At 36.9% G+C, this 9794-nt stretch overlaps 1 pseudogene; it reads right to left on the bottom strand.

Annotated features, from left to right (window-relative positions):
• Positions 1-598: 598 nt before the first annotated feature.
• The window catches only part of LOC145624980 (uncharacterized), a 35511-nt pseudogene continuing 26315 nt past the window's right edge, over positions 599-9794 (bottom strand).

Genomic DNA, 9794 nt, shown 5'->3' with positions numbered 1-9794 from the left:
AATACTATACCAAAAAGGCTACTCATAATACACATAACAACCATACGCATAATACTTTATGTTAGTGCATAAGAATACAAGTTAGTCCAGGGTATAAGAACATTCAGCAACATGAAAGAACATTAGTCGTTTCGTTAAAACCACCCCCCCCCCCCCCCCCCTTGTTGAAGAATTAGTCACCTTTGCCTTGGAAATACACATTATCAACTTACCCCAGTAATCACTTAGCTAATGAGATGTGCAAAGGATCCAATAGTAAGGATACTACGGTGGTACATTGCTAATTTTACTTTAGTCAATTTATTTTACACTTATTTTATTCATAATCTACTTAATATTTGTTGATGTTCAGCCATCCTAGTAGAACACCTACAGAAACTGATTAATAAAAACAGAAACAGTATATAATGATCACATTGTAGATAACAAGAACCACCATCAACCCCATTGCCAAATTGCAAAAATAATAATCGATTTGCCAAATGAAATGCTAAATGCCTGTATCAACTACCTATAGCAAAAGATATGATGGCAAGGCAAAAGAATTGACAAAATTGCAGACTAATTGGGTAGAAAGCGAATTAAATTTACACGTAGTCTATGCTCCACGAACCACTGAATTAAAACAAGCAGAAGTGGAACCTGAATCAAAGCTTCTGGGACTGCAATTTCTTCCTCTCTGGGCAGTTCGGCCTATGCCTTTGACACTTCCCCATGACTCCTGGTAAAAGCCTTCTTTCTACTCGTTGTGCTTAAAACCATCCATCTGTGGAGCAGCTTCAAGACTACCATCTCTACTAGGCATACTTCCTGAATAAGGTGACTTAGGAATGAATAGAGGACGACCTTCCTTCTGTTCTTCTCAAGAATTTCGGAGTAAGGAATTCCGTACTAGGACATCAAGTGCTTCCTACTGACTCATTGTTGGCAATTCTTCCGCTTTGCACAGCTAAATCGTGTGAGATCTCATCCAATGCTCTCTCGAGGCCAGATACTCTGTTCTCCAAAGAGTCGACCCCACTTTGAGAATTACCCATAAATATCTAAATATTGCAAAGCAAAAGGTTTATGTTAGTTATCAATATTCAAATAAAAAATGCAGAAACTACAATAATCATTTTGCACTACTCTCACATTACTCATATAATTATAGTTGTCTGTTATACGGGTGTAAATCAACACAAAAAGAGGAAAGAATACATAATAGCCAGTTCTTATTAACAACGGAATACAGAAAGAGTATGCAGCTAACATGGATGAGAACCATCATATCAGATTGTTGTCTCTCTATCAGAAGAAGTTGTTTTCTGATCAAAGACAGGTCCTTAGAGTCTGCATTGATTTCACCGAATTCTTCATTTCCTCCTCCATCAAAGTCCAACCTTCTAGGCACATCTTCCTCGGAGAAAGGAAAAACACGAGACCCAGGTTTGAAAGCATTAACCTTTGGCACCTTTTCCACCTTTCCTTCAAAGGACTTCTTTACAAAGTTGCTGCTCACATCTGATCCAACCGTCTCAGATGAAGCCGCAAGAGCAGCTAATTCAACCTTCCAATTTGACAATTTCTTAGGCTCAGCATTTTAGTACAACCTCGACTTCTTATCTTTGGCCTTCAAAGAAGACCTGTCCTTGGACACGGTCCTTTTGGACTGAGGCACCGAGCAGCTTCAAAGGCAACATCAGGGGAACTTTTAGAGACCGAAGAAGAATCAGTGACAGTTGAGTCATTGGACAAGGATTATCTGCTGTTCGACAGAGTTTCCTTCCTTTGCGGCGTCTCAAGTCCTATACTCTCTTGAGTGCTTGGAGACATGGAAGGTTAAATAGTGGCAACTGGACCATCAGACAAAGATGACCTACACTTTGCCATTGCTTTCTTTGATTTAGGAGTTTCAGTGCCAGCATATGAACATCTCCTTGGGATAGGAGGTGAAACCCCACCTGTTGTACCAATTTCTACTCCATTGACAACGTCAATAAAAAAAAAAAAATTAATTAGTTAAAATATCCCCATCATTAATTGTCTCAATCTCCAAGATAAACAAAATTGATTGCTGAACAATAGTTCATGATTCAATTTCAGTTACACATCTCTCTTTTTTTTTTTTTTTTTAACAAAAGATTTTTTTTTTCTTAATAATTATTCATACGACATCTACAATAAACATCGTATCGAATCAAAAATGAATTGCAAACAAGCTTCATGGCATTAAAAAAAGGTAATTACAAAGCTCCATCAGATATTTTTTGCATGATATTTGAGATTTAGGGTTCTAAATTGAACTTAGGTAAGATTAAATGTAAATTCGACAAAATTATGGATAATTTGATTGAACTTACAACAATTTAACTGAAATATTTGCATACAAACAATCGATTGAATTTAACCCTAAAACTAGAACTTTGAAGTTTTTTTCAATCACCTAAATTTCAGATTGCAATTTAATTTAATAGATGAAAACTATGAATTTAATTATGTTTCCTTCATAATTCGAAAGACTCATGCGGTTCGATTGACAAATAATCAAAATTCAATTACTCTATAACAAGAAGATTCGAACCTACCTTAGCGGAGTGCGGGTGGTGCGGTGCTCAGATGTTGTGCGCCAGTGGTTCGGTGGTGCGGCGGTGGAGCGGTGGTGCGGCGGTGGAGCGGTGGTATGGCGAACAATCATCGTTTGGAGGTTGAAGGTTATACTATATGGAGGTTTCACGCAGCAATAAACACATGCAATACTTTTTTTTAAGGTATTAGTTAAAGTGAAATTGAAATTGAGCGTGTGCTTCAATATTCCTTTTAGCTGCCTTTAATTAATTTGGGCAAATTATTACTCCGTATATTTTTTCCTCCTAATAATTAAAAAAAAAATAATTAACTAATACAATACAAAACAGTTGTTAAGATGACCGTTCTATATAATCTATAATAATTAATTATTTTTTAAAATTTTTTTAGTAAAAAGAAATAGAGAACGGTTAACTATGCTAACCGTTCCATATATATTTACATACAGAACGCCTCTTATATCAATACGTTCTATATTCTTCTGGAGAGCGCCTATCTTTGGTAACTGTTCTATATTTTGCGATCTCTAATCTAGTTTTTGGTGTAGTGAGAACACTGTCATAAATTTAAGGATTTAATTTAGAAACTGATTGATAATAAAGAGTTAGTCCAAATTCCATAAGAGAAAGATGCTACTACGAATGGAGTTTGGGAGAGCAACGATGAGGACGTCTACCTCAAGGATATGGAAGAAACCTCACTCTCCACAATATATCAAGTGGAAGATATTTGGGATGAAGAAGATTCACCCATAGATGTTCGTACAAGATACGGGAGAATATAACCTCCCACTATCGTGCAAAAACTTCAGCAAGTTCCCATACCCATCGTAGAAGACAACTATGTTGTCAAACAACTAAAGAAAACTAAAGTTGATATGAATGTATGGAAACTTTTAGCTACATCCCATCAAAATAGGTTGGCAATGATGAATGCTTTGGATAAAATAGGAATAGATTCTGAAACCACTCCTGAAGGGTTGGCTGACTTTCTCACGAGTGATCTCTGTAGTCCCATGAACTTTATCACCTTTTTTGATAAGGATCTACCTATAGAGGGTGATAAACATAACAAATCATTAAATTTCACAGTAATCTGCAAGAGGATGAATGTCCCAATGACTCTTCTAGATAATGGATCGGCGATTAGTCCACTCTAAACTGCGTGAATGTTAGGAATAGGGGATGAAGACTTGTCTTTGTCTACACAGGGAATAAGAGACTATGACAACACTCGCCGCCAAGCTCTTGGAATTATCACTATTAATGTAATGACATGAGTCATAGAAGATGCTACTACTTTTCAAGTAGTGGACATTAAAGCATTTTTTAACTTATTGTTGGGACGCCCTTGGCTTCATGACCTAAAGGTCGTCCCTTCATCCCTTCATCAACAAGTGAAGGCTGTAGTTGGAGGAATCCATATTACAATCGATGCTTCACCAATGAAATTCTAGGCTATCGAGAATCCCATCATAAATGTGGAGCACGATGAAGATGACGAAGACTTGAAGGGCTTTAACGAAGAGGTCTCCTTAATTGAGGAGGGTGAAAGGACCCCTTTTCACTACGACCTCCACTCTAACATGACAATAAATTCACTTGTGGAAAATAGGTCATCCGTAACAAGCAAAAACTGCCCATCCGTAACGAGCAGCGTCCGTTACGTATGCAACCGTTACGGATGGCCATTGTTAATTGTAACGGGCACCGCCCGTTACGAATAATAGGTTATTCGTAATGGGCTCCTGAAAAGCCCGTTACAAATAACGGAGTTATTTATAACGGGCTTTTCAGGTGCCCGTTACGAATACTGTATAATCAAATTTAAAAAAAAATTGCTGGATTTTGCACACCATTATCCGTAACGGGACATGGTTTGCCAGTTACGAATACTGTATAATAAAATTTAAAAAAAAATCCAGCAAAATGCTGGATTTTGAACACTTTTTTAATTTTAGTTAAAACATCAAAATCTTCTAGTCTCATCCATATTAATATTACTATTTTTAAGCTATAACCAAAATCACTACCTACGCTAGCAAAAAACACACAAGCTAGCCAACACAAGAACAGATTAAAATGGCTAAGGACCTAGCTAGAATAAACTAAGTATAATCTTTAGACGGAAGACAAAGTCATCTGCACTTGTGGTGCTGTTGGCTTCACCGGGTCCTTCACGGGCTTCCCCTCCTTCGGTGTAGACCCATAGTAGCAAGTGTACAAGATCAGTTGTGCTACGGCAAGTATGCCTCCAACCCCATTGCCAATATGTGCGCAACAAAGAAACAAAGGATTAGGATACAAATTACAAGCATTGTAACGCTTACATTGAGAATCACTAGATGAAATGAGGTATACGTTATTACCAGAATGTAAGGATCAAATCTAATGAAGGCCTACGCACTCCAAATAACTCCATTAGACAAACCAGCCAATGAAAGAGCCAATGGCATGAATTCAACACTCTTCGTTTTTATGACCTTGTACTGTTTGTGCCAAACAAACATTTTCATAATCCAGTAAATGATATGCAACTTGTAATTAATATCAATGTTACAAAGCTAACATCGAAAAATACAAGTACATATGAAAAATTCATACCATAACAGCGAGAGGTGCACCATAGAGAATGATCCCAAAGACGTCACAAAATTTCCCAACAAAGGTAGACCTCGACGTATGAGTGTGGAACGCAAGGAGTGTGACACATATCAAGGCAGCCATAAACACAACTTCCGCAAGATAGTACATGTACATTGATTTCTGAATTACAATCAAATAAACCAGTTACAATCATTCCACAGCAAAGAATATGACTAAATCACACGTTGTATTTAAATTACACGCCGTATTTAATAGAAGAATTTATCTCACACTTTGGGGAACCTAACTACCTAAGAAAGGCGTATGCATCATATGTGTAGAGCAGATATGTATGCCCAAGTGTAAAATAAAGGCTTTGGTCCCTAACCAAAAACCCTTGAGAAAAGCACTAGATTACATTATTTAGAAAGCAAAAATAGAAAGACAGAGAGAAGGAAGACAGTGATGGCCAAGCTTCTATTGTTCATTCAATTCCTAAAACTTAAATTTCTTGCTCCATAGATTTCATCTATCCTTCATGCCTTCTCTTTCATTCACTTAACTTGTTCAAAACCCACATTGGCACTTGTGAATCCCACTGCCAGCCAAGTATCTAAAGCTTGCAAGGCACGAATTGGAAGACAACCATTGGTATGCTTCTCTTTATCATGCATGCATATTTATATGAAAAGTATGTGTTCACCATATGGTTAATTTTATATGGATAAAGAACTCAAATTTATGTTGTAAGTTATGTAGACATCAATATTATTTGAATACTACTAGTACATGAAATATATTCAAAATTTTGCATTTTTGTTAGATAATATAACATTCCAACCCTAGAGAAGACTTCAACCTTTCAGGATGGTTTAGGTTAGAGCTAGGTTCTCTTGGTGTTTCTGGTTCCATCATCATTTCTCTAAAGTTGTACTTGTGCGAAAGGGAGGTTTGGGTTGGAGTTTCTTTAAGTTTAGCCTAGTAATAATGATGATTGATTCCCTTAAAGTATAGCACATCAAATCAATTAGACTTGTATGCATCTCTCATGCTTTATACATTATTGGCTATAAAGATGAACAATCCATTCACTAAAAAAATATAGATCAATGTAAAGTGCTTCAAGCCAATAATTTAGCTTAATAAAATAAATTATCTATATTATATCGAATCTGCTAATAATATAACCTGACCGCATAAAAGCTCATCATGGTGCAATGTAGCCAGCCGATGCAAGGTGAGAACTTCACTAGAGCAGAAAAGAATTAAATTAAAGCGCTAAAGCAGAAGCACAACAAAATCAATAACTTTATGAAACATATTTCTTGATTGCCTATGTATATTAGGGTTAATCTTATATCAATACAAGATATTAAGGCAAATAGCAAACGGATTTCAGCAAGATCGCCAGTGAGCTCATAGCTCAATGAATAGAAAGAATACAGTTTGGATGCCAGCACATCAACAACCCTTCTTTTCAATGATTTTAAACGAGCAATGCTTGCAGAAGCACAAGATTTAGCATGATTATTTTCAGAGTTAGCTTGAAACACATATGACAATGAAGTGTACAAAAGTAGTGTTTGGAACAGAGCACACCTCATTGTGCATTTTATGATCAATTAGAAACAACAATACAATCAAGTAACAGAAGATTTCCAGCTCTGGTAAAGTGCTTTTCCCTGAAGGTTGCACAACAGATGTTGCAGTATCAACTTCCATCTCATGTTCACCTCCCTAACACCAATGTTATGATAATAAGTTAGGATTTCCGAGTTGGAAAACCATAGATGTAAGCAGTATGAGAACTAAAATTTGCATGCAAGTTATAAGATAACCTGAAGCAACAATTTCCTAGTAACTAGTAAGGTTGTTCCAATTAAGTTTTTTATACATCCATATCATAAACTTCACACACAAGTTCGATATGAATACAAATGTCGAGGTAGAGTAAATAAGATGCAATGCATCATATACGTCTACTGCTGCCTTTAGTATCCGATCCCTCACAATAAATGAGGTTTGAAAAAAAGTACTCAATGAAGAAAGTCGGATAACACGAACTTCTATAGCTTTCAACAGAGCAGGATAAGACTTCTCCTTTAAACGGCTTACTACCCCCCGCCCTCTCTCTAATTGACAAGGATTGGGATAATTGCATCTTATCAAGCACGACTAAGCCAACTCCACTGCAGCAGTTTAAGCCATAATCATGCAGACCAAAACAGACTCGAGATACAACTTAGGATACTGGACCCACTCCGAGCCTCAGCCTTCAAACATGGGATACCTCTCTTATCCATGAACAACATTCCAATTCACTTATATGATTTTCAAATCAGCCACTCACATAAGTTGGATAGACAGCCTAAATTCATACAACAGAAGTTCAATTAATGAAGAGGAAGAAGAAAGAATTAAAAGCTTAAATTTTCAGCTAGGAACAATATGGAGAGAGCCTTGGTCAGCACCCAAGTACTAGCTAACCTTGCAGGTATACATGTACTTGTCAGGAAAACACTATCAAGAGGAAGAGAGGATTGCTTTATTAAAATAAATAATATATATTAGATTCCCACCACCCCAATTCCTTGATTCCATCACTTAACAAAGGGTGAGTTACATCATTCAAAGACCAGATTCTAGAAATCCAAAGACTATACGCAAACATCAAGGATAACAACTCAGAGAGAGGAGAATTTGACAAGCAAGAGATTTATTGCGTGGAAATCATAACAAATAAGAGTAACCGCACCAACAACCACAACTACACCATCAAACGCACAAAATCATAACAAATTGCATCAAAACAGAAAATATAGATCTAGGTAATTTTAAAATGAGAATCAAAAATTTTATATCTAACATAATTCAAATAAAAAATAAAACTAAAAATGAAAAATCAGAAATCACTCAAATTAGAGAGCTAAAAATAATTGAGGAGATTAAAATACAAAATGAAGATAGAATTGGAATAAAATAAAAAACTTTAGATCTAAAAAAAACAATAATCATTCCTTAATCTGCAAAAATTCAGCAAAAAATATCCCAAAAATCCAGTACCCTGAAACTTAAATTAATTAAAAACAACATAAATTTCAAAAAATAAAGTTGAATCAACTCAGACAATCATCGTTTACCACATTCAAGCTGATAAATCTTCCAACTTAATATTCGATGATTACAAAGAGAAAAATCTTACCTAGCATCGGTTCGTTCAACGACTTAGATCTAAAGAGGAAGAAGCCTATGGGCTTGGTTGTTCTCAACGTCGCCACAATTGACGCTAATCAGGTTCGGACCATAGTTGAACCAGAGACGGTTTTCGATCAAGAGTTCCATAACCGCCAATTACACCTCCGCCCAAAAATGACGCCGCTGGGGAGCTCTTGTATGAAGCCGCCGGTGAAGTTGCTCATCTCAAGATGAAAGCAATCGCTGCTCAAGTTAACCACCAAAACAACAACCAACAGAACAGAGGTCTTCTCATTGCTCCTCGAAATGAGAGGGCCTGAGTTTGAAAAGAGAGAGAGGTGAATGACAGGGAGGGGAGGAGAGGAGAGGAGAGAGAGAGGGAGTGAGGGACTGATGAGAGAGAAAGTGGTGAAACCCTAAAAAGCCAAGTATTGGGCTCCTCTCATCAGTTGGGCCAAGTTTGGTCATTTACGTGTAATATAGTATTCATAACGGGCAAAATAGTGTCCTTTACGAATACTTATTTATTCGTAATGGGCACTAATTTGTCCGTTACAAATACATACGTATTCGTAACGGACATTATTTTTCCAGTTAAGAATATCTTAATTGTAACGAGGAAAGCTTTGCCCGTTACAAATAGCCTATTACGGATTAGATTTTTTCCACTAGTGATTCTATCCTTAATAAACATAGGCACTTTCCTGGAATGACTCTTGAAATGAAGAAAGGAATAGAAAAGCAAATGGGACTACATGGCCTCCCTAAATTGGGCACATTTGGACTTTGATTTGAACCGTCTCTGAAAGACCTTAAGTGAGCCCGGGAAAAGGCCAATGTGCGTAAGAACTTTCGTACCGAAAAGAAAGCAATCCCAATGGATAATTATCCTCTTACCCTAAATAAACTTTTCATGAAAGAAGGAGAGAATTATCCATGCCATGAATTTCCTGAACGCTTTGTTAATAATGGGATAAGACAACCAGGGTTTGAAATATTCTTGGATTGCAAATTTCTAGATGATGTAAATGTTGGGCTTTGGTGAGTCCGACTCACCGCGAAAACAACCCTGACCCAAGGAACCATTCGTAATTAATAAAACCATAAAGCATAAATAAATAAACACAAGAAAAGGAAGAACGAATCATACCCTTGAAGCGAGCTTCACCCTCTCAAAACGGGCTCTTACTTGAAAGCCTTGAGCACCGCAAATGCCGTGCCTCCAACGGTATCCACCCAAAAAGGACGAACACGACTTTTTAGGTCCGCTACCTTGGAGTTAGCAAGGTCCGACCAAAACCCAAGGGTTAATGAAATTTAAGAGTTTTTCCCAAAATATGGAATGCTCTTTCTAACTCCCACTCAAGCACTTTACTCCAAATCCCAAGGTTGGTATTTATAAAGGAAAGTATGAGTGGGAATTTCTATCCCATCAATGTGGGATCA

The sequence above is a fragment of the Chenopodium album genome, chromosome 3 (assembly GCF_948465745.1).
Source record: "Chenopodium album chromosome 3, dcCheAlbu1.1, whole genome shotgun sequence".
In the NCBI taxonomy this organism is placed as follows: Eukaryota; Viridiplantae; Streptophyta; class Magnoliopsida; order Caryophyllales; family Amaranthaceae; genus Chenopodium; species Chenopodium album.
The sequence above is the reverse complement of the archived record's forward strand: the minus strand, read 5'-3'. Positions and strand labels throughout refer to the sequence as shown.